General features: G+C 44.5%; 1 long non-coding RNA gene across 1 annotated transcript in view; it reads left to right on the forward strand.

Annotated features, from left to right (window-relative positions):
- The first annotated feature begins 2,605 nt into the window (after positions 1-2,605).
- LOC139184458 (uncharacterized) overlaps positions 2,606-24,744 on the forward strand; it is a 43,289-nt gene continuing 21,150 nt past the window's right edge. Inside the window, exons 1-2 of the long non-coding RNA XR_011567955.1 lie at positions 2,606-2,791; positions 3,742-3,917. This is a non-coding gene — a long non-coding RNA (uncharacterized lncRNA). The remainder of the gene's footprint in view (positions 2,792-3,741; positions 3,918-24,744) is intronic.

Raw genomic sequence — 24,744 nt, forward strand, 5'->3', positions numbered from 1 at the left:
TCATGGTTCCTTCCACTGACTGTTAAGAGAATTCCCATCTCCAGCATGCTAGCTTGTGTAGGATGGAGGGTCCCTACCTGTCAATCTAGCTCTGTCCTTACTCAGAAGGGATCAACATGAGCTGCGTTAGTTTTCTTCCCGGACAAAGCGTGAGGGTGAAACAGAGGAAGCTGTGATAGGTGTGTCCTAAGAAGTAGGGGCTGGGTGTGTGAGGATGTGAGCAGAGAAACGCAAGAGACTCACTCTCGAATCCTTTTGATTGTCTGCTCCCTCATTCCCTTCTGCACTCTTGTACCCCTACACTCACAAAAACAGGAAGTGATGTCATCACACATGTGCATTCCTCCCCCTTTGTGTGATGCCTCCCTCTGGGTCACCACTTCCTGTCTCTGAGTCATCAGAAAGGTGATTCCCCTATGATGCTCTATATCCTCAGGGACAATGTTCACCAGCATCTACCCAGCTTCCTCTTCTATCTTTTCTTTAAAAAAAAAAAAAAAAGAGCTCACCCCACCCCCTCTAAAAAAAATCCCCAAAAACTAAACACAGTACAGCTGTTGGTCTGAGCTGCTGCAAGCTCACAAAATGCACGGTGGATTACAGCCCTCAGCCCCTGTTTGGAAGGATGGCTGAGTGCCTGAATTTAATTGGATAATTACAAGCGAAGATGATTGTGAAGCGCTACTCTTTCTGCAAGATGATCTGTCCTAGATCTTGCCGACTAAGGGAGGGGAGGGAGGTATTTGACTGCTCCCCCACCCCCAGATATAAATCACTCTGCCAGAATAAGCTACCCCAGGAGGCGCAAGATGGCACAGGAAGGATTTGCTAGAGTCGACTGAAGCAGCTGTCTTCGGGGAGCCAGTTCTGTAGACAGCTCTACTGCCTTCCCCTCCCTTCTCCTTTTCTCTTCTCCTCCTCCTCCCTTTTCAGTCCTTTGTCCCCTCTCCTTCCCTTCCTTCTTTTTTTTTTTTTTAAGGACCATTTAAAAATTCTTTATTGAATTTGTTACACTATTATTTCTGTTTTTTTTTTTTTTTTTTTTTCTGGCTATGAGGCATGTAAGATTTTAGCTCCCTGGCCACGAATCAGACCCACACCCCCTGCGTTGGATGGTGAAGCCTTAACCACTGGACCACCAGGGAAGGTCCTCTTCCCTTCATTCTTTCTTCCTTTCCTCTTTCCTTTCTTTGTTTCCTTCTTTTTTCCCCTCCTTCCTTCCTCTTTCCCTTTTTTCCTTTCTTCCTTTTCTTCTCTCTCTCCTCCTCTCCTTCTCTCATTTATATCTTCCTTCATTCCCTCTTTCTTCCTTAAATCTTGCACCCCACTTCCACTTGCTTCCTGTCTATTTTTTGCTTTCTCTCTGATTTTCACAAGAGGAAAGTGACTAGTAGGATCAGGGATATAAACCTAGTGCTTAGGGATCAGAAACTCATTTCCTAACCACTTATTGAGTACCCTAGGTGCTAAGTGCTTTGTTGGGTGCCCACCTCAGAGAGGTGTACAGTAAGTACCCACCTGGCCTTCAACAATCTGTGGAAATGTTTTGTCTATCCATTCATCTGTGGTTGGATGCTGGGGTTGATAAATGATGTTTTAAATGAAACATATGCAAGATTAAGAGTCTGGGAGGGTCAGGCAGATTTCAAAACTAGAGAAGTGAGGGACTTCCCTGATGGTCCAGTGGCTAAGACTCCAAGTGTCCTATGCAGAGCACCCAGGTTTGATCCCTGCTCAGGGAACAAGGTCCTACATGCCATAACCAAGACCCAGTATAGCCAAATAAATAAATATTAAAAAAAAAAAAAAAACCACCCAAAAAACTAGAGAGGTGAAAGGAAGCAGGAATTACAAGTGCATTTTTGGTGGATTTGCCTGGGTTAGGGAAAGGGCAAACATTTTGAACAGGAATGGTGGCAAGAAAGTCAGCAGTGGGGTTGGAAAGATGTAAGTAAATGCAGGCTTAGTAAGGGTGCAGGCTCTCCAAGAGAGTTCCTACCAATTACCCCCGAATCTCTTGGCACAAGTTGGGAAGGAGACACGGGCCTGGTGCAGGTGGAGGAGCTGGGGTGAGAAGTGGCGAGAATGAAACCACCCCTCCAAGCTTTGCAAGGGGAACAAGAGACCCTCAGATTGGAGACCTATCTGCAACCCACCTTGACTTTCTTCCCCTGCTCCCCAGGGGGCTCTCACTCTGTTCATAGCCTCTTCTTTGTTTTCCTTGCTCTCCCAGCTGTTAAATTATGATTGGACTAGAATTGAGGGACTTTAAAATCAGTGCCGTGGACATTTTGCAACAGAAGGATCTAACAAACCTCTCCAGCTGAGCCAGTCTCTCAGATTGAAGCCCGGCCTCCCCTAAGAGAGTGGCTCTGGCCTCTGATTTCGGGAAGGGCCAGTGGGGGCCGGTGGACCGAAGCCTGGGCTTGGAGAAAGAGGACAGTCCAGGTTCCTGTGCAATGTGGCCACGTTCGGGCTGGAGAACAACTCTGAGCCCTGATGCCTTCATCCGCCGGACGAGATGAGCTTAGACTCATATGAACCCGCATCACTGCGCCCGCATCACAAAGACAGTGATGCGGACGCAGTGATGGGTCACGAGAGTGGCTTCCCCGAGTGTGTGGACTGTCAGCTGCTCTACAGGGCTCCTCTCCTTCCTGCCCAGTCACAACCTTGCCTCCTGCACTGGAGTTGCCCCTTGTCCACTTAATCCTAATCCTTTTCTAATCCTGTCTTGGTGAGAAGATATCAAATGTCGGCCGCCTAGGCTGCCGGCGCCCCTCCCATCCGGGTGAGTCTTCTGGGCTCCGCGGGCCGATACCATTTCATGTATTATTTGGGCTCAGTCACTGGGGTTATTTTGGAAGCATGGCTTTGTGAGGCTTCTGGGAGCCGGTTTGAGAATTACGCAACGGCTTTAGTCTGGTGCACTGAAGCCGCTGCTTCCTGGAGCCAAGGGCCCGCAGCCGGAGACGATGTGCTGGGAAAGGAGGTGAAATTGACCTTCTGAGGTTCCCAAGGGACAGAGGGCGTGGTGTCTGTCTTCTCCCCTGAGGCTCCTACGTGATGGACCTTGGTTGTGAGCCAACTGATGAGGAGAGGGGTGTGCAGGAGACACAGAGGTGGGTCCTCTTAGCCCTGATTCCCCGCAGCTGGGCGACAGGCTGGTCCCTGGGACTAGGAGAGAAAAGGATGACGAGCAGAAGCAGGAGAGAGCCCGGGAGCAAACAGAATGGAAAGGAAGCAGAATGAGGGGACGGAGAGGGCGGATGGAGAGAGAACGCTGCCAAATGTACCGGAAATGGTTTATTTGCTGCAGACACCCCTGCCTCCCAAAGCCACAAGCTTTTCCTCCTAGAAGTCACTCTGTCCCTCTCTCCTCAAGTGCTCTTTCGGGGGGCAGAATCTGCTTTACTATAGGATATGGAAGTGGAAGTTCTTAGGGTGACATTTCCCAAGCTAAGGAGCTGGAGGAGGGGTGGGGTGATAAGAAAAGGTGCTCCCGAGCTAATGGGGTGGCTCAGCCTAGGCTCCTGTTTCATCCACCAAGGCAGATGTTGGCTGCCCTCCAATCCCTTCCCTGACTGGCTGCTGGCCTGTCTATAGGAGTACGCTTGCATACTCAGTATCTCAGTCACATCTGACCCTTTGGGACTCTGTGGACTGTAGCCCACCACGTTCCTCTGTCCATGGGATTTCCCAGGCACAAATACTGGAGTGATTTGCCATTTCCTTCTCCAGGAGATCTTCCAATCCAGGAATTGAACCCATATCTCCTGCATCGTCAGGTGGATGCTTTATCACCGAGCCACCTGGGAAACCCTATATAGGAGTACATCCTCCATCGATTGATTGTCCAACATGTGCCAGAAACTTCCAACACCTCACCTTTCTTAAGATTATTCTCATCTATTGAGGTAGGTATTATCACTTCCATTTTACAGATGAGTGATCTGAGGTTCTGAGAGGTTAAGCAGTGTGCCTTGGGTCACACAGTGTTAAGAGGCAAAGCCAGTTTTTCAGCTCCACTTCTGCCTGGCTCCAAAGCCATTCTTTATGGTGCTTGATGCAATTCAAGTGTTCTTTGATTTTGTCTCCAAAATGTGTCCTGATTCTGTCTAACTCCCTTCATATACCTGAATACATCCAGGCTGGGCCAGCATCATCTTTTAACTGGCAATCTGCAATAGCTTCTTAACTGATTACCCTGTTTCTGCTTTTGTCTCTCTCCAGTGTGCTCTCCAGAGGGCTCTAGAGAAATAATCTTAAAAGGTAAATTGGTTTAGGACACAACCTCCCCATAAAACTCAAGTGCTTCCTGGTGCACTTGAGCTCAAATCTGGAACCCAAGATTTGAGCTGGCTCAGCGGTCTCTGAGAGTCTGAAACTCATGACACAGTTTATTAGTAACACGGTCTTCTTGACTTAGCATGATCCAGCCACACTGGACATTCAGTTCTTTTCTATTGCAGAACCTTAGCACATGCTAAGGTTGAGGATTGAGGATGTTCCCTCCAATCTGCATCTGGCTAATTCTTATTCATTAGTTTGGGTTGTAGCTGAACGGTCTTTTCCTTCTAGAGAGGAGACCTTTCCTGACGCCCTCAACTGAAAGAAATCAAATTTGTGCTTGGAGCTTCTCCATCAGCAAAGAGGGAAACGGGATGAGTTACAAAGGTCTCATTGTCAGAAGGGAGAGAACATGCTAGCTCTTTATGGGTGAGAATTTCCTTTGGCACTGAATCCCTTCCCTCGGATTCATAAACTAATGTAAATGGCAGATTGTCCTCAACATAAATCATATGATGGAGAGAGGCCTGGATGGACCTCTCTGTGTGGGAGGACTTGCCCAGGGAGGCTTCACAGAGGAGACAGGTAAGACCTCTCCCTTGTGGATGGAAAGATCTGGATTAGCTGGAAGGGAAAAGAGCCTGGCTATGGCTTGATGAAGCAAGAGAATGAAAACACTGAAAGACTAGTGTGTAGCAGACACCTGGTATGAATACATCTTAGCTTGGGTTTTTCTAGTCCTCAAAGATTACTTAGTAATGCAGGCCTCTGCTGTGGTATCCAGTGTGGTTTTTAGGTTAATCCACAAAGGAGCTAATCCCTGCCCACCTCCTGTGTCCACTTCCTTTTTATCCACCCAAATGTTTCACCAACTCTGTCCAGCAGGGCCAGGACTAGGGTGTGGCAAGGGAGGTGCTGAGGGCACTTAGTGGGTGAGCCAAGCTTAAGGATCTGCTCGCATGGTTCACCCTGGGACACTAACTCCCGTGGGCCTGACCTCAGCCAATCAGGCCACTGAAAAAAAAAAAAAGCAACAGAAACCTCGATTCAAGTGTGTGGGGAGGAAGTAGAGAGGGCCACTAGAAAAAGGCCAGGAGTTGGACACATGCATTCAAAAGTGCTTTCCAAAAACATCTGACTTAGTTTCTTTACATTGTCAGGAAGGCTTTTAAATCCCAGCTGCCTCTTATTAATCCTGTTTGGGCTGATCCCCTTCCCGCCAACCTTGCTTTCGGGCTGTGCCAGCATAAACGGCCTGGTGGAAGTGGAGAGCACACCGAGTGACGTCAGTGGCTGGGTCTGGGCTTCAGATCTCAGCTCAAGCAGCTGAGAACACAGCACCTTGGTCCCCTTCCAGGGAGGCTAGAAAAGGCTCTACCCATTGCCCTCAAAGGCCTGTAAGGCTTGGGGGGGACCAGAGGGTGGATCGAGAGCCTGCAGGGTGCCTACACTGGGTGACTTAAGAGGTGGCCTGTTGACTCCAGGGTCATAAGTTGTTCTTAGCATGAGGTAGGGAACGGAGCATGGGTCTGGGGGGTCACAGAGCCCTGAGTCTGAATGTAGACAATTTTCTAATTGTATGACCTTGGGCAAGTTAACCAATATCTCTGAACAGTGTTTCCTCAATGGCATGATGTGAATAATGACACCAGTACCCACATAAGGGCTTCCCAGGTGGCTCAGTAGATAAAAGAATCTGCCTCCAATGCAGGAGACACAAGAGATGTGTGTTTGATCCTTGGGTCTGGAAGATCCCCCAGAGAAGGGATGGCAACCCACTCCAGTATTCTTGTCTGGAGAAATCCATGGACAAAGGAGCCTGGTGGGTTACAGTCTGTGGGGTTGCAAAGAGTTGAACACGACTGAAGTGACTGAGCACAGCACACTCACCTAAGAGGGTTGTTGTTGGGATTAAAATGTTTCTTTATGTAAAGGGCTCAGCACAGACAAGGTCTGGTGCATAATAGAGGCTCAATAAATGCTACCTCCCTCTTTCCCTCTCCTCTCCCTGCTCCTGTTCATCTTTCGTCTCTCCCTCCTTCCTTTCCTTCTTCTCTTCCTTCCTTTCTTCCTCCACCCCTCCCTTCTCCCCTCCTGCCCATTTTCCCTCTTTCCCTTTCCCCCTTCCCCTTTTTCTTCTCTGTCTGAGAAAGCTGACACCTAACAGTCTGTGGGAATGAGGTGGGCCAAAATGAACAAGGAACACACACCCTGGAAGCCTTAGGAATCAGAAGCATTGGAATTTCAGTACCTCTGAAAGCAGAGAGACTAGGAAGGGGAAAAAAAGTAGGAGGATCAGTGGAAAGTCTGCCCAAAGAACACTTTGGGGGACTCCCCTGGTGGTCCAGTGGTTAAGAATCCAACTTGCAATGCAGAGGATGCGGGTTTGATCCCTGGTCAAAGAACTAAGATCCCACATGTGCGTGCATGTGTGCTAAGTTGCTTCAGTCATGTTCGACTCTTTGCAACCCTATGGACAGTAGCCCTCCAGGCTCTTCTGTCCATGGGATTCTCCAGGCAAGAATACTGGAGTGGGTTGCCGTGCCCTCCCCCAGGGGATCTTCCTGACCCAGGGATCTTCCTGACCCAGGGATCTGAACCAGCATCTCTTACATCTCCTGCATTGGCAGGCGGATTCTTTACCACTTGCTCCACCTGGGAAGCCGTAAGATCCCAGATGCCTCAGGGCAACTAAGCCCATGCACTGACCACTGAAATTGCATGCCAGAGAGTCTGTGTGCAGCAAAAAAGACCTGGTGCAGACAAAAATAAATAAATAAGTATTTTTGTTTTAAAAAAGAATACTTGGATACTCATATTCTCTCTTCAAGTATCCAGGCAAGTGCCTCTCTCCCTGCTTCTCACCAGCAATGCTCCCATCAAGCTTGTAGACTTAGTCTGGCATTCATATAATGTGCTAAAAACGCAAGGGAAGATTTGCAGCCTGAACACTGAGATTCCCTTATCCCCTTCTGCTGCTGTATTCACTCAATGCAGGTGGCCAGGTGAGGAGAGTGGAGGCTGTATTCTGGGAAAACTGTCCTGTTTCAGACAGACTGAACAGAACAGATGGATCCTCCCTGAAGCTCTGGTGAAGCTCACCAGGCAATTAGTCCTGCCCACGCGTGAGAAACCTCTAATAAATGCTTCATTTCTCACCATTAGGTATGAAAAGAAGCCAAGAATCACCAAAATTTGAGGCAAGTCCAGAAGGTCAAACATTTGATGATTAGGGGCTCAAGAGGGAGAGAAAAAAAAAAAAAAGAAAGAAAATCGAGGGGTTAATTATCAAAGAAATGAGAACAAAATTTTCAAAGCATCTAAAGTCTTGGATTTCCTGTCCAAAAAGACTCAGTGCGTGTTTAGCATAATAGGATGAAAGAAAGGTCTCATGCAGAGCACATAATTTCGAAATATAAGGACCCTGCCAGAGAGGAACAAAGCAGATTATATACAGAATGGTGAAAAATTCTCAACCGTTTGATGATGATACAGCAGTGCCTTCCAGTGCCTCCATTGTTCTGAGGGAATCATGATTTCCCGCCTATAATCCTAGTTCTAACAAAACGACCAGTCAAGACTCAAAGGCAGATCTCAAAAAAATGTGCCTTCCTGAACCCTGTTTTGAGAAAGCAGCTGTGGGAAGTGCTCTACCAAGTGAGGATGTAAACCAAAAAAATAGGAAGACTTGGAATCTAGGAATCACAGACAATAAAACCGATGAAAGTAAAGGAAATTTAAAAGCTGACTGTAAAGGGAAGCTCAAGACAATAGTGGAGAACAGCCTAGAGCAATCCTTCCGTATGAAACTGATGATGGGAGGTTGCATGAGGGAAATGTAATAAGTGGTAGATTTCTTTGTGTGTTTCACTGTATTGAGAGTTTTACTATTCTTTTGGAAAATGTGGGCTGAATTAGAGATAGATACTAGAAAGGTAGATTGGAAAAAGAAGCATTTATGCAAAATAAAATATGTACAAGGGAAAACATTATCATAGTACATGGACTGTAGCCTGCCAGGCTCCTCTGTCCATGGGATTTTCCAGGCAAAAATCGTGGAGTGGGTTGCCATTTCCTACTCCAGGGGATCTTCCCAACCCAGGAGTTGAACCCTCAACTCTTACTTCTCCTGCATTGGCAGGTAGATTCTTTACCACTGCACCCCCTGGGAAGCCCAAATATATAGATATGTTAGTATAACTGTTGAATAATAATTTCACCCCTAAGCATGATATAACTATATGAGGAGGATAGAGGGAGGGAAAAGGGATGTTATATGTCTGGTGGGAGATGGTGAGGGGTTGGAGAGAGAAATGAATGCTTACGGACTGTCATAGGAAGAGAAAAGATAATGTCAAAATACATAACAAGTTAAAATAGAATGTAAATGGACTATTTAGAAAAGTGAGGATTATAGAAACATTGTGAAGACATAGTGCTGTTTGACTTCAAAAGCTATGCTTGTATATAACTTTAAGATTTCAAAATGGGAAGTGAGGAGTGTTTATTGCACAGTTGGGCTGTGAAGACCATCAGTTAGAAGAGGGCTCTTGAGTCATAGTGACTTTTTTTTTTTAAGGAAGGAAAAGCTCAGGTGCATTTATAACCTAAAATCTGAGGGGAATGAGATAGAAGATCCTGAAAAAAGCAGAGAATTAATGTTGCAGGATAGGATCTAAAGCAGAGAAAGGTGGAGGAATTCACCTCAGAAGGAAGGTCTAGAGAAGGAAGGGTCGGTATAGACACGGACTCATTTGGGATGCTGCAAGAGCTCTCACACCTATTTTTTTTGTGAAATAAGAGGCAAAACACATAGCTAGAGTGAAGATACTATTACGGAGAGAGTTTAAGGACAGTGTTGGACACATTACTATAGTGACTAGGGACAGAGAGCTGATCTGGGCAGGTAACAGGGTATCTGAGCAAACTCGAGAGTTCATCTGAGAATTGAAACTATGCCTTTGGAATGGCAAACCTTCCCAGCTGTGAATTTTTTCTAGTCACCTCTGCAGTCCTGGGGAACATGCATTTTGAAATACTGGAGATTTTCTAGATGAGGAGAGCAGCAGGACAGGACCGAGGAGCTGCAGGCGAGGGAGAGAAGTGATTGATAACCTGTTGTGTAGGGTCTGGTTTGGAGAGTCTGGTCTAGAGGAAGGAGGAGATGAAGCAGAGAACAGACTGGGGGAAAAGACTGCAAGGGCTTGGAGCACTCTGTGAAGATGGAGAGTAAAGTTGGAGGAAAGAGAGCAGGGGAACTCAAGGGAAGGTGTTGTCATGGATGTGGACCCCCAGAGTCTAAGAGGCTAAGATTTTGGCAGGGAGGCAGTTCCAGCATGCACTGTTGACTTAAAGATGATGAAGCCGGGGTGCTGGATGGGTGGTCTGAGGGCAGTGTTAAGGTGAGGAGAAACTAGTGAGCCAGTTGTCACTGGGATGAGTGGAGGTAGATTTACGGGAAAGTCAGACACGATTGCTACGAGGCCAGGCAGAGACTGGTAGAGCCAGATAGCGAGATGGTCAAAGAGAAGAACTTTCAGAAATGAAAATGACAAGTTGAGAGTGTATCCTGCCTCTAGAATATGGGACTTGGGAATGTGCACACTCCACATCCTAGAGGGTTGTAAGGGAAGTGATATCCTTGGGGAAGGGTCAACGTCAGCTATGGCAGGTTGGTGGTGGGAGCACCTTTCAAAAGTGTGCCTGGGGTTTCTAGACTTTGAAAATATTGGGAGGGAGGTTATCAGAGAGCAGATGAGTCAGCTGAGAGGCAGAGGGGGATGTGTCGTAAATGAGGTCAAGGAGATGAGAGGCATGGAACTAACTGATTTTAAGGGTTTGATTTAAAAACTCTGATGCAGAAACATTTTGCTTTATTGGAAGAGAAATAGACCTACAGATGAGGTGGGGAGAAGGGCAAAGTCTAATGTCCTTAGTGGCACCCAACATGGAAAACAAGCAAACAAATGAAATAAATGCTACTCATGCCAGAGAAGAAGGGGGTTCCTGCGCTGTTGAGTTGGCTGGAATCCTACTTGTTATTTCAGTTTAATTTTTTAAAAAAGGATAATACAAAGCTAGCAGCTTCTGATTAGCATGATTAAGGTCAGATTATTCAATGACAAGGGTAGGTCTAAGAATCTTGTTTTTCTCCAGGACTAAAATCAGGTTAGGAATCTTAGGATGGTATTTTCCTTGAGGTGGGGTTCTAGTAAAATGAATTTTGTTATCTCCTGGAACTGCCCACATGGGGCTTCCTAAACTTACTCTTTGATTCCCACCATTTCGTATTTTCTGGGCTTCCCAGGTGGTGCTAGTGGGAAAGAACCTGCCTGCCAATGCAGGAGACATAAGAGATGGGGGTTCAAGCCTTGGGTTGGTAAGATCCCCTGGAGGAGCCCATGGCAACCCAGTAGTATTCTTGCTTGAAGAATCCCATGGACAGAGGATCTGGCAGCCTATAGCCCATAGGGTCGAGAAGAGTCAGATGGGACTGAAGTGACTTAGCATGCACAAGTGCATTTAGTATTTTCTAGGGTTTCTCCCCGGAGAAGGCAATGGCACCCCACTCCAGTACTCTTGCCTGGAAGATCCCATGGATGGAGGAGCCTGGTAGGCTGCAGTCCATGGGGTCGCTAAGAGTCGGACACGACTGAGCGACTTCACTTTCACTTTTATGCATTGGAGAAGGAAATGGCAACCCACTCCAGTGTTCTTGCCTGGAGAATCCCAGGGACGGGGGAGCCTGGTGGGCTGCCGTCTATGGGGTCACACAGAGTCGGACACTACTGAAGTGACTTAGCATAGCATAGCATAGCATAGGGTTTCTCCCAGCTTTCGTTGACAGAATTCCACCCTCCTCCATGCCATTCCCTGCCTCTTGGGACTGCTTTAAGTTAATCACAGACCTGGGGGGATTAATATCACCACAAATTCATGAAAACTTGCTTCTTACTTCAACAAGAAAAACTTAGGCCAAAAGGATGATTTTTAAAATATTGTTTTAAAATTAATTTTTATTGGAGTATAGTTGATTTACAATGTCATATTAGTTTCTGCTGTACAGCAAAGTGAATCAGATACACATTTCCATAGATCCACTATTTTTTATATTCTTTTCCCATATAGGTCATTACAGAGTATTGTGTCAAGTTCTCTCTGCTATACAGTAGGTCCTTATTAGCCATCTACTTTATATATAATAGTGTTGTTGTTATTGTTCAGTTGCTCAGTCATGTCTGAGTCTTTGCAGTTGAGTGGACTGCAGCACGCCAGGCTTCCTGTCCTTCACTGTCTCCCGAAGTTTGCTCAAACTCATGTCCATTAAGCCTATGATGCTGTCCAACCATCTCCTGTTGCCACCTTCTCCTGTCCTCAGTCTTTCCCAGTGTAGTGTGTATATGTTAGTCCCAATCTCCCAATTTATTCCTCTCCCCTCCTTTCCCCTTTGGTAACCATAAGGTTGTTTTCTACATCTGTAACTCTATTTCTGCTTTGTAAATAAGTTCATTTGTATCTTTTTTTTTAGATTCCACAAATAAGTGATATCATATGATACTTGTCTTTGTCTGACTTATTTCACTCAGTATGACAATCTCTAGGTCCATCTATGTTGGTGCAAATGGCATTATTTCAGAAGAGCTACCATATGATCAGTATCTTTAAACTTTCTTAAAACCTTTTATAATTTATCTGAAGCTTTACTTTTCTTGCTGTTTTCTTTTCCTTTTTTTTCTTGCTGTTTTCTGCTGGTTCAAAGCTTACTTGTGCTTCACATTCAGATCAAGGGCTTTATGAATGTTTTAGGTCCAACCTCCTTTCTAATCAGGTGCGCGCGGTTATAGCTCGCCAGGCTCCTCTGTCCATTGTATTCTCCAAACAAGAATACTGGAGTGGGTTGCCATTTCCTCCTCCAGGGGATCTTCCTGACTCAGGGATTGAACCTGGGTCTCCTGCATTGCAGGCAGATTTTTTATCATCTGAACCACCAGGCAAAGTCTATTGCATCAGGTACTACTGCGTTAATCAACCTCTCTATCTCCTCCCTGTCTTGGCTAATATCCTCAGTCTTTCTTAACAGTTCCTTCCTCTAAGTCTATGAACATAGTCAATTCTTCCCCATTCTAACAACACTAAGGTTTCCCAAACCCCCCTTTGGCCTCCGACCCACTTAGTCACTTTTCTCTTTCAGTCTGCTATTGAGTGGCACTTCTGGAAACCAGTGTCTCCTGAGTGGCTCTATACAGGGGGTATTTATTATTATTATTATTTGTTCTGGTTTTTCTCTAGCTTCCTTCTGAATCTGGCACTATGGATGACTCTCATTTTCTTAAAGTGTTATCTTTCAGCTTCCAGAACTTATAGTCTCCTGATTTTTCTGTTACTTTTTCAATTATTATTATTTTTTGAAATTAATTTTTATTGGAGTATAGTTGCTTTACAAGATTGTGTTAGTTTCTGCTGTACCACAACATGAATCAGCTATATGTATACATATATCCCCCTTTTCTAGAGCCTCCCTCCCACAGCCTCCCCCCACCCCCGCCCCCAGCCATCCTAGCCCTTTAGGTCATCACAGAGCACTGAGCTGAGCTCGCTGTGCTATACAGCAGCTTCCCACTAGCTATCTATTTTACACATGGTAAAATATATGCAAAATAGTGTATATGCTTTTGAACTGCGGTGTTGGTGAAGAGTCTTGAGAGTCCCTTGGACTGCAAGGAGACACAACCAGTCCATTCTAAAGGAGATCAGTCCTGGGTGTTCTTTGGAAGGAATGATGCTAAAGCTGAAACTCCAGTACTTTTGCAACCCATGTGAAGAGTTGACTCATTGGAAAAGACTCTGATGATGGGAGGTATTGGGGGCAGGAGGAAAAGGGGACGACAGAGGATGAGATGGCTGGATGGTATCACCGACTTGATGGATGTGAGTTTGAGTGAACTCCGGGAGTTGGTGATGGACAGGGAGGCCTGGCGTGCTGCAATTCATGGGGTTGCAAAGAGTCGGACACGACTGAGCGACTGAACTGAACTGAACTGAACTGAGCTGAGTGTACATAAGTCAATGCTACTCTCTTAATTCATCCCACCCTCTCCTTCCTTTCCCACCACTTTCTAATTATTAATGTCTCCCTTAGGAGCTCCTCTTTGGTGCCACTTTCCAGGGTCTAGGTTCACCCTTGGGGCCCATCCTTGGCTCACTGCCCTTCTTCCTGGAAGAAATCATCCATACTTAAGACTTCAGTTACCACCTGTATGTAGGTAACATCCACGTCTCCCCAGGGAATACTGGATATGTATATTCCGTTGCATCTCTACTTGAGGTCTCATGAAGTGAAGGGAAAGTGAAAGTTGTTCAGTCGTGTCTGACTCTGCAACTCCATGGACTATATAGTCCATGGAATTCTCTAGGGCAGAATACTGGAGTCTGTAGCCTTTGCCTTCTCCAGGGGAATCTTCCCGATCCAGGAATCGAACCGGGATCTCCTGCATTGCAGGCGTGTTCTTTACCAACTGAGCTATCAGGACCATGGACACCTCAATTCAGCATCTTCAATACTTGACTCATCATTTCAAACCAGCTCTATTCCTAGGGACTTGCTCCTTCTCACATGAATTTAATCGATCACCAAGTCCTGGCACTTGTTCTTTCCAATTAATTTTTGGATTTGGTCTCTCACCTCCATTAGTATTATGAACACCCTAATCTGTACTTTTGTTAATGATCAACTTAATATTGTAAGTTTCCTGTCTTATCTCTTCTTGCCTGGAGAATCTCATGGATGGACGAGCCTGGTGGGCTACAGTCCATGGGGTTGCAAAGAGTCAGACACAACTGAGCGACTTCACTTCAGGGCTTCCTTGGTAGCTCAGATGGTAAAGTGTCTGCCTACAATGCAGGAGACCCGGGTTCGATCCCTGGGTCGGGAAGATCCCCTGGAGAAGGAAATGGCAACCCACTCCAGTATTCTTGCCTGGAGAATCTCATGGATGGAGGAGCCTGGTGGGCTACAGTACATGGGGTTGCAAAGAGTCGGACACTACTGAGCAACTTCACATCACTTGTCTTATCTCTGCCTCTAATCTTGTCTCTGTTAAATCCATACTAAGCTCATCTGCCACTGTGATCTGTTTAAAATGCTGCTCTGGCCATGTCACTCCAGGTTTAAAACCTCTCAATGACTCCACATTGTCAATGGGATAAAGTTCACACTTCTTAACATGGCATGTGGGACCCTGCACCAACTAGCCTCTCCAGATCTTTCTGCCTCCTCTGGCCTTCCTTTCTGCCTGCCTGCCTCACGTTTGTTTCCTAACAATACTGGCTAGCTCAGCAGTCTCAGCCCATGCCCCGCTCCTGCTTGCATCACGGTTTTGCCTAGATGGTCCCCTTGGTGAAGATGATCTCTTTCCTCCTCCTGCCCCTTCTTGTATTTGTCGTGTAAGATCCAGTTCATATGAAACTTGCTCCAGGAAGGCTTCCTTGAGCCTTCAAACTGCTACTGCTCCGAGTCCTCCAATGTCTGTATGTATCTCAGCATGTGGATAATAAAAAGAACAAGGGCTTTAGAGGAATACTGACTTGGATATAAATAACTCCACTGAGATAAAAGAATGGACTCTGTATGATTTCAGTACCTTTAGACCAAGGCATTTTTGCACCTTGTTTAATGTCCTTGGATATATTCCAGGGTCTCCTAGTTTATAGTCTGTGGGAACTAGAATAGAATTTTTATTCTAGTGTCGTGTGAAAATTGTATAAATCTTAATTATGTTGAATTGGTTCATGGTGCTTTTCCAGTATCTTTTACTTTTCTATATATTCATTCTGTTAATTTTTTGGAGTTTGATATTGAAAGTCCAACTAAAAATCTTAATTTATCTACTTAAAAAATAATTATAATATATAGTGGAGCTCCATGTAATTTTTTTCTGTATTTTTCAAGTCTCCTATAAATGTGTCATCATACTTTAATTATTTTTTTTAAAGTAATTCTTGTTTAATTTATTATTTATTTGTCTGCACTGAGTCTTAGTTGCAGCACGCAGGGTCTTTTAGTCGTGGCACATGAGATCTAGTTTCCTGACCAGTGATTGAACCTGGATCCCCTCCATTGGGAGCCCTGAGTCTTAGCCACTGGACCACCATGGAAGTCCCATACTTTCATAATTTAAAAACTAAAATGCAAAAAGAAGAAAAAGAAAAAAAAAATAGCACCATTGATACCTTGGGAAAGGTACTTCTGATTTTGGGCCTCAGTCAGTTTTGTCTTCGGTTGATTAAGGATATGGGAAGGATTATCTTTTTTAGTTTTGTAATTAATTATTTATTTTTTAATTAAAATTTTTTATTTATTTAAAAAATATTTGTTTATTTGGCCACATCAAGTCTTAGTTGCAGCATGTGAGATCTTCATTGCATCGTGCAGGATATTTTTGTGGTGCACAGGCTCTCTGGTCATACTGCAAAGACTCAGCTGCTCTGAAGCATGTGGGATCCTAGTTCCCCCACTGGAGATGGAACCCAAATCCCCTGCAGATTCTTAATCACTGGACCACCACGGAAGTCCCTGGGAAGGATTATCTTAAATAATGTATATGTGTGTAGTGCCAGACATTAGTAGGCATTAGTAGGCACTCAAATGGTAATTAGAAGGCCATGGCAACCCACTCCAGTATTTTTGCCTGGAGAATTCCATGGACTGAGGAGCCTGGTGGGCTGCCCATAGGGTTGCACAGAGTTGGACACGACTGAAGCGAATGAGCACACACACATTATTTTATTTGCATCTTCATCATTGTATCTATTATTTTTTATATAACTCAAATGTAGGAAGGATCCTTTTTTCATCACTTTTTTTTTTAAACTTGGATTAATTGATGAAAGATTTCCTGGGAAGTTAGTCTTACCGCCTCTTGGACACAGGGCTCTTATTGGCACCTGTTTCGAATCAGTGGTGACTCTGCTCTCTGGAAAGGTGGCGCTTGTGGGGTGGGTGAGAAATAGATGCTCCCCTACCCTGAGCTGTGGCTGTGCAGCTTTTTTTTTTGGAGGGGGAGCAATTCCTATGACTTACTAGAGGTTGTCTAATTTTCTTCAGGCCGTACACTGTATCACAGTGGAAGAGTAAGAAGTTTTTATTGAGGGGTTGTGTAGCTACCAGAAGAACATGACAGGGCACATTGAATGGAGAAAATCATTTAATAATTTGCTTGTTCCTTTGTATATCCCAGGGAAGTTTCTTAAAAGTGGAGGCCTTTGAAAGGAGAATGTCCAATATGTCCACCCCCATAGTTTCTCCTCCTTTGCATCTTAATGTCTCCTAAACTGGGGCTTCCATTCCCTTTCACAGTTACACCCCTCCCCACAAGGAGTGTAGCCCCCCTATTCTTGAGGTTTACAAATCTGAATGTTTCTTGCTTCACCTGAATGCTAATGATGTTTTCTCAGTTTTTCATTGCTGCCTCTGGTTGGAGTGGAAATGGACTCAGATTTTTAAAATAAGGATGGAAGTGGGTGATCAAGTTTTAGTATGGTCTCCGCATCAGTTTAAACTAAAACCAAGGTCACCTTGCTGAGGCAGGCAGCACAATTGAGTCTTATTTGAGCAAAGTCTATTCCTTCTCTTGTCTCATGTGAAATAGTAACACCTACCATTAGTGTAAGTAGTATTCTACCATGCCATCTACAAATGCCCTTAAGTCCTGGCTAGTTGGCAACAGATTTTATTAGATTTTTCTTAGTTTCAAAATACTCTCAGTGGAATGGGGATGGGGGTGTTCCACTTTCTTTTGACATGTCATTTGATAATGATCTGTTAAGGCATTTATATGGCAGAGTACATTGTGGCTTCTTGAGAGTAGAGGCCACATTTTATTCAGCCTGGGCTTCCCTGGTGGCTCAGAGGGTAAAGCATCTGCCTGCAATGCAGGAGACCTGGGTTTGATCCCTGGGTCAGGAAGATTTGCTGGAGAAGGAAATGGCAACCCACTCCAGTACTCTTGTCTGGAAAATCCCATGGATGGAGAAGCCTGATAGGCTACAGTCCATGGTATCGCAGAGAGTCGGACATGACTGAGCAACTTCACTTTCACTTTATTCAACCTAGGACTCTCAGTCTTGCTCACAATGCTGGCTTTATAGAAGTCTTTTGATTCATGCATATGTGAATGAATCCCAAAGTTTAATGAGAATATTCCAGCCTTTTCTGTCTTTTGTCAGTGGTGGAATTCAAGTGTGGAGCATAGTGGGTCTTCTTCTAGCTCAGATCTCTTCTTCTTGGGAGGTTCAGTATCAAGAAGCAAGAGAGCTTTGAAATTCCACCTCAGGCCTGTGGAACATTCCAAAGGATGGTTGGCTAATTGAAGTTCACTAATTTGTTCAGCAGGTATTTACTGAGGTCTCACTATGTGCTTGGCAATGAGTTAGGTGCTGCGACTACAGGAGGTGAATTAGAGATAGTCCTCCTAGAATTTGCAACTTTGCTCTAAATTTTTGATCTTTATGCAGTTTGTCGGAATAAGTTTCAATGAAAGGAAAAACATGGTATTATTTAGAAGAATTCTTTCTTGCTCCAGCCTGATACTACTCAAAATGGACTTTAGAGTTGTACAATTGATCACTTTAACCACTTTTATATACAACTAAGTAAGCATATAACATTCAGAAAACCAAGATCATGGCATCTGGTCCCATCACTTCATGGGAAATAGATGGGGAAACAGTGGAAACAGTGTCAGACTTTATTTTTTGGGGCTCCAAAATCACGGCAGATGGTGATTGCAGCCATGAAATTAAAAGACGCTTACTCCTTGGAAGGAAAGTTATGACCAACCTAGATAGCATATTCAAAAGCAGAGACATTACTTTGCCAACAGAGGTCCGTCTAGTCAAGGCTATGGTTTTTCCAGGGGTCATGTATGGATGTGAGAGTTGGACTGTGAAGAAAGCTGAGTGCGAAAGAATTGATGCTTTTGAACCATGGTGTTGGAGAAGACTCTTGAGAGTCCCTTGGACTGCAAAGAGATCCAACCAGTCCATCCTAAAGGAGATCAGTCCTGGGTGTTCTTTAGAAGGAATGATGCTAAAGCTGAAACTCCAGTATGTTGGCCACCTCATGGGAAGAGCTGACTCATTGGAAAGGACTCTGATGCTGGGAGGGATTGGGGGCAAGAGGAGAAGGGGACGACAGAGGATGAGATGGCTGGATGGCATCACCGACTCAATGGACGTGAGTTTGAGTGAACTCTGGGAGTTGGTGATGGACAGGGAGGCCTGGTGTGCTGCGATTCATGGGGTCGCAGAGTCGGACACAACTGAGCGACTGAACTGAACTGAACTGAACTGAAGCATATAATATTTAAGTGTTTAACACTTTTTAAGTTTTTCTTTTTTTTTTTTTTTTGATGTGGACCATCTTTTTTGAAGTCTTTATTAGCTTTGTCACAATATTCTTCTGTTTTATGTTTTGTTTTTTTGACCATGAGGCATGTGGGATCTTAGCTCCCCGATCCAGTTTTGAACCTGAGTTCCCTGCCTTGGAAGGCAAAATCTTAATAACTGGACTGCCAGGGAAGTCCCAAGTGTTTAACCCTCTTGAAGAGGAATTGAGAGCAGGCTTTGATTTGGGAGGAGGGGAGGCAATGAAGATTCCTTGGCTACTCTGTTTGGAGAAAGGGAGTGCTACTAATGGTGAGAGGGAGAGAATGAAGGATCTGGGGGTTGGGGCTCCAGTGACTGACCTTGAGGGGCAGGACAGTGGAGCGTAGAGTTGACCATCATTGGGACTTCACTCAGCCACTCATGCCTGGGTTGATCTCTGGCAACATCTCCAGCATTCTGATAGTCCAACTTTTAAAATCTGTAATATGAAGATGATAATGCTCAACTTTTTTAAAGTTATTTTCCATTTCTTTTTTCACCTCCACAGTTTGCCTTGATCTGTGTGAATTGTGAGTAAAGGTATATTCTTTGTTAAAATGCAAATAGTCATGGATTAAGGTATAAAAAACTATTATTGACCATAGGTATACTGGTAGGAACTGGGGTTTATTATCATTACTATTTTTATTGGCGTTTAGTTGCTTTACAATGTTGTGTTAGTTTCTGCTGTGCAACAAAGTGAATCAGCTATACCTGTACATATATCCCCACTTTGTCACCACAGAGCATTGAGTAGCGTTCCCTGTACTATGGAGTAGGTTCTCATTAGTGATCTATTTCATACATAGCAGTGTACATACATCAATTAGAACTGCAGTTTATTAACTAAAAGCTGTCACCTTGAAAAATAGAACCAAACTCCAGGAAAGACATTCCTTGCTAGACATGCTTATTGAGAAGAGTGGGTAAGGTTTTCACATACCTGAGCTTGTTCTGCAGTGAAAAGGACACAAGGAGGGCAGGAGACTTTGCACACAAGAGTAAGGTCCTAGAATATGGGATGGCAAAATGAAGCTTGCTCTCATGCATTTTTCACAGTAGACTCAGAACCTTTTCTATATGTCTTATTTCTTTGTATATATCTTTAATCGATCCCTGATCTGGGAAGATGCCACATGCCATGGAGCATCTAAGCCTGTGCACCGCAACTACTGAGCCTGTGCTCTAGAGCCTGGGAGCTCCAACTACTGAAGCCTGTGCACCCTAGGAGCCATACTCTGCAACAAGAGAAGCCACCGCAATGAGAAGCCCATGGGCTGCAACTAGAGAGTAGCCATGCTGCAACTAGAGGCTTGCAGCAACAGGGAAAAAGCCTGCAGAGCAATGAGACCCAGCACAGCCAAAAATAAGTAAAAAGATGTATGTCATACATATGTTTTTTATAGCTTATCTCTATTATCGATTATCTATCTTGTTTTTATCCTTTACATTATTTGAGATTTTCATAGGACAGAAGTTGCTTTTATGGGAATGTGTACTTCCCCAGTGGCTTAGTGGTAAAGAATCCTCCTGCAATGCAGCACACCTGGGTTCAGTCTCTGGGTTGGGAAGATCCCCTGAAGGAGGGCATGGTAACCCACTCCAGTATTCTTGCCTGGGAAATCCCATAGACAGAGGAGCCTGGCAGGCTATATAGTCCTTGGGGTCACAAAGATTTGGACATGACTGAAATGACTGAGTATGCACTCATGCACTTCATTCAAAGACAGTATTTTGCTCTGTACATCGAGATAGAGGAGAAGGACAGAGGAGGACAGAGGAGGGGAAGGGGAGGGAAGGGATAGGGGAAGGAGAAGCAAAGCAAAAGATATATTTGATGGTCAATGTAAGATTGAAAGCAATATACTTTATCCTGATTTGATGACAACTTGAATATTCCAGTCAACTTGAATGTTCCATTCATGGGTGTCACATTTTAGAAAGGACATTAGTAAATGTGACAGTCACTAAAGATGTGAGAAGACATTTAAGAAATTGCTAAAGGAAACAAGGATGTTTAAGTTGGAGAAAAAATCTCAGAATCCAAATGAAAGCTGTTTTCAAACATCTGAGGCATAGTCTTTGGGAGAAGAAGCAAGGGTTTGTCTTCTGTGTTTCAGGGAACTCAGGGTAAAGAAGAGCCCTGGGTCCTGAAGGTCTGGCCTTAGGGATGCGCCTGTCTGTGGGGACAACGTGAGTGTCTGTGTGCTCAGTCGTGTCCGACTCTTTGCAACCCATGGACTGTAGCCTGCCAGGCTTCTCTGTCCATGGGATTTCTCAGGCAAGAATACTGAAGTGAGTTGCCATATCCTCCTCCAGGGATTTTTCTGATCCAGGGATTGAACCTGCATCTGTGAGGAGTTAGGTGAAATGACTTTCAGGCTCTCTTCTGAGTCTAAATAGTTAACAGCCAATTGCTTTGAGTGCAATGAAACTTAGACCAGTTTATTAGTAATACTACTTAAAAATCTTGTTAAAAAGTACTATTTGTGTATTATAAATATTTCAAAAATGAAGAAAAATATAAGGGTCATGATAACAATCACTAATATTTTGACATACTGATTTTTCAATTTCCTCCACATTTTGAGCCAAACTGAGAACAGAGGAAATCTCTGATTGGTTCCCCTATCTTCTCTTTTGATTCCTGTCTGTCATTCCTTCCTTTTCTTTCATTTGCTTCATTCTTTCTCCAACCAGCCCCATCTTAAAACCTGCTCTAGAGAAGGGATCACATTTGTTTTAAAATAGATCTTGTGAGATTTTGTCAGCTGTCATTTCTACAAAAAAAATCTGCGTTCTAATTCTTATCCTTTTATTCTCATTTGAGGGCATTGCTCAAGCACCAGTAGCAGGTAGATGAGGGTTGTTATTGTGAGGCACACAAGAATCCTTCCCTGTACCCCTGAACTTATAATAATCATCATTCATGGATGCCATGTTCCGTACCTCCTAGCTCTAGCCTTTACAAGTAAGCTGTCATTTCTGTCATTCAAGGATCTTGCTTACAAATAACATGGTATATTCTAGAAACTCTAAGCAGAAAGGAATGTTTTAAAGGGTGTTACATACCTCACAAAAATCCCTGGGAGGGCCAGATAACCGGATTGGATGCTATACAACTAAGAACAGCACATCCAGAGACTATGAGCTAGGGACTGCGCCTGGAGCTATTCTAACAAAAACACCACTGCTAAAAAACAAAAGAAAACAAGGCCCCACTGCTGCCACCACCCTGCCCCTGGACGTATTTGGTCCTGGATCAGTTCAGAAGCTCCGCCATAGCTGTCTCCAAGCCAGACACCTCCACCACCACCCTTGCCCCCAAATTCACCTGCCTGCACTCAGCCTCTGCACACGCGACTCCTCCTACATTCAAGTTTGTGTGGATTTGAGTGGTCAGGGGCCTGTAACTGTGCTGCGAGGCAGTCTGGGGAAATGTACTATTTCCGCTTCTGCTTTGGGAATGTGTATCAGTTAGGGTTTTCCAGAGAAGCAGAGTCAACAGGGTATATTAGGTTGGCCAAAAAGTTTGTTCACGTTTTTTGGTACCATCTTATGGAAACATCCAAATGAGCTTTTTGGCCAGTCCATTGTATCTATATATTTTTCTAGCTAAATCTCTCTTGCTACACACACACACACACACACACACACACACACATATATATATATACATATATATATATATACAGGGAGTGACAGAGTTTGAGAGGTTCTTTTTGTCCTGTGCTGGGTCTTCGTTGCAGCACATGGGCTTTTCTCTAGTTGTGGTGTGCAGGGGCTTCTCTAGCTACGGACAGGCTCTAGATCGCACAGGCTCAGTAGTTATGGCACAAAGTCTCTCTAGTTTTAGCACACAGGCTTAGTTACCCCTCGGCATGTGGGATCTTAGTTCCCCAACAAAGGATTGACCCTGCATCCCCTGCAATGGAGGGGGCTTCCCGGGCGGCACTAGTGGTAAAAAACCTGCCTGTCAGTGCAGGAGATGCAAGAGATGCGGTTCTATCCCTGGGTCAGAAAGATTCCTGGAGAAGAAAATGACAACCCCCCTCCAGTATTCTCACCTGGAGAATTCCATGTACAGAGGAGCCTGGTGGGTTACAGTCCAAGAGTTGGACACAACTGAACACACACACACACACACATCCCCATATTGGAAGGTGAATTCTCAACTACTGGACTTCCAGGGAAGTCCCAAGAGTTTTTTATTATGAGGAATTAACTCACACAATTCCAGAGGCTTCAGACTTTTTCAATCCATTGTCTGCAGTCTGGAGACCCAGGAGAACCAGTGGTTTAGTTCAGTTCAAGGCCAAAGGCCTGAGAACTAGAGGAATTGAGGGTGTGAGCTCTAGACAAAGTCCAGAGGCGTGAGAACTGGTTTGGTGGGGGTTGCTGATGGTACAAGTCCCAGTCTCGGGGGAGAAGACTGATGTCCCAGCTCAGGCAGGAAGGTAGAACCAGCGAATTTTCCCTTCTAACTATTTGTTTATGTAGGTCCTCAATGGATTGGATAAAGCCCAGTCATGTTGGAGGGGCCATCTGCTTCACTCAGTCCACTGATTCAAGGGCTAGTCTCTTCTGGAAACACCCTCACAGTCATCCCAGTTCAGTTCAGTTCAGTCACTCAGTCATGTCCGACTCTTTGCAACCCCATGGACTGCAGTACACCAGGCCTTCCTGTTCATCACCAACTCCTGGAGCCTACTCAGACTCATGTCCATTGAGTCAGTGATTCCATCCAACCATCTCATCCTCTGTCGTCCCCTTCTCCTCCTGCCCTCAATCCTTCCCAGCATCAGGGTCTTTTCCAGTGAGTCAGTTCTTTGAATCAGGTGGCTCAAGTGTTGGAGTTTTAGCTTCAGCATTAGTCCTTCCAATGCTTATTCAAGACTGATTTCCTTTAGGATAGACTGGTTGGATCTCCTTGCAGTCTCTCAAGAGTCTTTTCCAACACCACAGTTCAAAAGCATCAATTCTTCAGCACTCAGCTTTCTTTATAGTACAACTCTCACATCCATACATGACTACTGGGAAAACCATAACCTTGACTAGATGGACCTTTGCTGGCAAAGTAATGTCTCTGCTTTTGAATATGTTGTCTAGGTTGGTCATAACTTTTCTTCCAAAGAGCAAGTGTCTTTTAATTTCATGGCTGCAGTCACCATCTGCAGTGATTTTGGAGCCCAAAGAATAAAGTCTGTCACTGTTCCCATTGTTTCCTCATCTATTTCCCATGAAGTGATGGGACCAGATACCATGATCTTCATTTTCTGAATGTTGAGCTTTAAGCCAACTTTTTCACTCTCCTCTTTCACTTTCATCAAGAGGCTCTTTAGTTCTTCTTCACTTTCTGCCATAAGGGTGGTGTCATCTGTGTATCTGAGGTTATTGATATTTCTCCTGGCAATCTTGATTCCAGCCTGTGCGTCATCCATCCAAGTGTTTCTCATGATGTACTCTGCATATAAGTTAAATAAGCAGGGTGACAATACACACCCTTGGTGTACTCTTTTCCCTATTTGGAACCAGTCTGTTGTTCCATGTCCAGTTCTAACTGTTGCTTCCTGGTCTGCATACAGGAAGAGGCACATCAGGTGGTCTGGTATTCCCATCTCTTTCAGAATTTTCCTCAGTTTATTGTGATCCACACAGTCAAAGTCTTTGGCATAGTAGATAAAGCAGAAGTAGATGTGTTTATGGAGCTCTCTTGCTTTTTCGATGATCCAACAGATCTTGGCAGTTTGATCTCTGGTTCCTCTGCCTTTTCTAAATCCAGCTTGAACCTCTGGAAGTTCACGGGTCACATACTGTTGAAGCCTGGCTTGGGGAATTTTGAGCATTACTTTACTAGCATGTACAACTTTACTACAGTCATCCCAATAAATAATATTAACTGGGTATATAGGCATCCATGGCTTAGTCAAGTTGATGCATAAAATTAAGCATCAGAAAAGGTGAGACCCATAATGCTGGTAGCAGTAGAATGTAGGGAGGTTATTCTCTGGTTTATAGAGGTCATGCTTG

This window comes from Bos indicus, chromosome 8 (genome assembly GCF_029378745.1).
Source record: "Bos indicus isolate NIAB-ARS_2022 breed Sahiwal x Tharparkar chromosome 8, NIAB-ARS_B.indTharparkar_mat_pri_1.0, whole genome shotgun sequence".
In the NCBI taxonomy this organism is placed as follows: Eukaryota; Metazoa; Chordata; class Mammalia; order Artiodactyla; family Bovidae; genus Bos; species Bos indicus.